The sequence below is a fragment of the Punica granatum genome, chromosome 2 (genome assembly GCF_007655135.1).
Source record: "Punica granatum isolate Tunisia-2019 chromosome 2, ASM765513v2, whole genome shotgun sequence".
Taxonomy (NCBI): domain Eukaryota; kingdom Viridiplantae; phylum Streptophyta; class Magnoliopsida; order Myrtales; family Lythraceae; genus Punica; species Punica granatum.
Genome location: NC_045128.1, coordinates 26,416,002 through 26,419,302, shown reverse-complemented (window position 1 = coordinate 26,419,302; position 3,301 = coordinate 26,416,002). Strand labels below are relative to the sequence as shown.

Below are 3,301 nucleotides of genomic sequence, written 5' to 3'. Positions count from 1 at the left end.
CTTCCTATGGAAGACCCATCCGTCATCAACGTCCATGCCCCTTCCATAGATTGTTGAGGCTAAGGAGTGTCGGGTCGCCCTGTCATTTCCATTATAAAGTCGGCGAGAGCTTGCCCTTTAATTGTTGTTCGAGCTGCGTAATCAATACTGAACTCCATCAGCTCAATGCGCCACTGTATGCTTCTGCTGGAGCCCACTTTTTTCCTCAAAATCAGACCTAGTGGTTGATCAGTTTGGACCAAAATTTGATGGCTCTGAAAATAAGGGCGTAGCTTCCTCACTGCAACGACTAAAGCAAAGGCAAGTCACTTAATTTGGGTAGTTAGCTTTTGAGGGATTCAACACTATACTCACAAAATACATAGGTAGATACTCCCCACCTTCTTCTTGCATCAATAGAGAACTCATCGCATTCTCACTTTCCGCCAAGTAGATAGCCAACACTTCCCCTGCTTCCGACTTTTCCAGAGTAGAAACTCGTCGCAAGTAGTCCTTTAGCTCTTGAAACGCGTCCCGCACTCTGGTGTCTACAAGAAATCCTTCGCTTTATGTAACACTTTGAAGAACGATGGGCAGCAGTCATCTGATTTGGCGATGAACTTGCTCAAAACTGCGAGCCTTCCAGTCAACCACTGAACTTCTTGCGTTATGCAAGGCGAGGACATTTCGTCGATGACTCTTATTTTTTATGGATTTATGTCGATGCCTCCTTCCGTCACCAAAAAGCCCAAGAACTTTCCCGAGTTGACACCAAAAGCACACTTTGGGGGGTTGAGTCGAATCTAATATCATCGTAAGAGCTGAAATGCCTCGTGTAAATCTGCTACATGTTCAACTTTGTTAGTAGATTTAACTATCATGTCATCGACATAAGCTTCCATGTTCTTGCCAAGCTGTTTGTCGAACACTTTGTTAACAAGTCGCTGGCATGTGACTTCACCATTTTTAAGGCCAAACGACATTACTTTGTAGCGATACTCCTGCGTAGAAGGCAGTATGAACTTATTCGCTTTTGTGCATGCGAATCTGGTTGTAGCCAGAGTAGGCATCCATAAAACTCAATAATTCATTCCCAGCAGTCGAATCTACAAGTTGGTCGATCCTGGGATGGGTAGGTATCTTTCGGACAAGCTTTATTCAAGTCTGTGTAGTCGACACACATTCTCCATTTTCCGTTAAATTTTTTAACTAATACCATATTGGCTACTCACGTATGAAATCTTACTTATTTAACAAAACCAGCTTTCTTCAACTTAACTACTTCTTCCTTAACAGCCTCTTTTCTTTCTTTGCCCAAATCACTATACGCTTTTGAACTATAGGCTTTGAATCAGGATCAATATTTAACTTATGAGTTATAATGGATGGATCGATACCTAGCATATGTGCTGAGCTCCATGCAAAAAGATCTTTGTCATCCACCAGCAAGTCGCGAAGTGCTTGTTTATCAAGATCTGCCAGGAAAACCCCAATTCGCACAACCCTGCGTTCCTCAATCATCACCTCCTCTGTCTCTGCCGCCGGTTCCAAGCGAGGGGTGTCTCCTTATAGGCCACTCTCTATTGCTAGCACATGCTTGGCCTTGGTGGAAGCTCTCATCGATAGTTAATAGCATTTTATCGCGGCGACCTGATCTCCACATACCTTGGCTATTCCGTCAGGCATAGGGATTTCATCTTCTGATGGTAAGTCGAGGGGATGTCCTTCAGATTATTCAATGTCGGCCTTCCTACTAGGCATTATAGGTGCCATTGAGATTAATGGCAAGGAAATCGACCATCACACTTGCCAATTTGCTAGCTTCACCAAACCACACTGGCAAGTCGATTCTTCCCAATGACTCTACCATATCCCCAGTAAAACTTACCAGTGGGGTTCTTACCGGCTTCGAGTCCCCCTCTATTAACTGCGTCTGCTTCAATGTTTCCAAGAAGAGGATGTCAGCTGTACCGTCACTGTCCACCAGAATTCTCTTCAAGTCGAAAGCTCAGACCGTAGCAGTGACAATTAAGGCGTCGGCATGCGGATATGTTACATAGGCGGCATCAGCCTCCGAGAAACTTATACACTTGCTCGGGTCTTCATCTCGGGGCCTTTTCCTCATCGTCTTCACCCTCATGACTTGCCTTGCATACCTCTTCCTGCCATTCAAGGATTCTCTGCCGCAAGCGAGACCTCCAAAGATCATATGAATAACTCCGCACCTAAAATCTCCTCGTTCTCCGTTGAAATCCCATCGCATGTGATCTTCCTAGTGATCACCGCCTACATCACGCCTCTTTTGACCAGGATGATTTGGAGCCATCCGATCCTGAGAGACCCATCCTGGCAGAGTGCGGCTCTGCGAATCTTTGCGACGTTTTGGGGGATTAGCCCTCTGAGGATCATGGCGCCTACTTCGCCAACCGGTGAATACAAATTTCTGCAAGCAGCTTGCCCTAATGAACCTTTAAAACGTCTCTTTTAAGTCTACACAATCCTCCGTATAATAGTCCATGGCTTGATGGAACCTGTAATATTTGTTTTTATCTTTGCCAAGCACACGTCTAGTTGGGTTTTCTAGCAAACTTACCAGGTTCAATCGTTCAATCTTCGGCAAGACTGTTGCTCTTGAAACATTCAACGGCGTAAGGTCTTCAATATTGAACGCCTTTGACCAGTGTTGGCATCCATCCGATCTAGCTATAGCCTTCCCTTTATATTTGTCCTTTTGTCTTCCCCGCAGCGACTCCTCAACGGTCATGAAATGCCGTGCCGTGCTCGGGTCATCATGTCATCAAAGCTCGTTGGAGGTGTTACTAGGAGGCTCTTTATCAGATCTTTGTCTTTCAATCATCTCTGAAATGCCACCATCCTTTCACGCTCCGACAAATCATCTATTTCAGTCGCCGTCTTAAACAACCTATCATAATAATCCCTTAGCGACTCTTTCTCCCCCTGCTCCATTGTGAAAAATTCCATGGCATCTTTCTTCACACGACAAATCCTTGCAAAACGCTCAACAAACTTATCGCGCAAATAGCGAAAATTAGAAATAGACCGCGGGGGAAGAGAATGTAACCAATTCGCTGCGATCCCGGTCAGAGATCCCGGGAAGAGAAGACATTGTAACTCCTCGCTAGCTCCTCTTCCCATAAGAGAATCTAATGGTGCGTTTGATTTCAGAGTTAAAGTAACTTTGATTTTGATTGTAGAAAATGATAAATGATTGTGCAGTGTGTTGAATTAAAGTTAAAGTTAAAATTTTTGTGATTTTAACTGGAAAACCAAATGGAGGATAAGTGTCTCATCACATGGTCTC

The 3,301-nt window shown here is 44.4% G+C and overlaps 1 long non-coding RNA gene across 2 annotated transcripts; it reads right to left on the bottom strand.

The window, feature by feature from the left end:
* Positions 1-209: 209 nt before the first annotated feature.
* LOC116194856 lies at positions 210-2,935 on the bottom strand. Of its 2 annotated transcripts, XR_004154541.1 has the most exons (3): positions 1,377-2,927; positions 381-980; positions 210-289 (listed from the first exon to the last, which is right to left on the bottom strand). It is a non-coding gene; the product is annotated as an uncharacterized LOC116194856 (long non-coding RNA). The 2 variants fall into 2 exon arrangements; XR_004154540.1 differs by having other exon boundaries at positions 381-2,935.
* Positions 2,936-3,301: the final 366 nt, after the last annotated feature.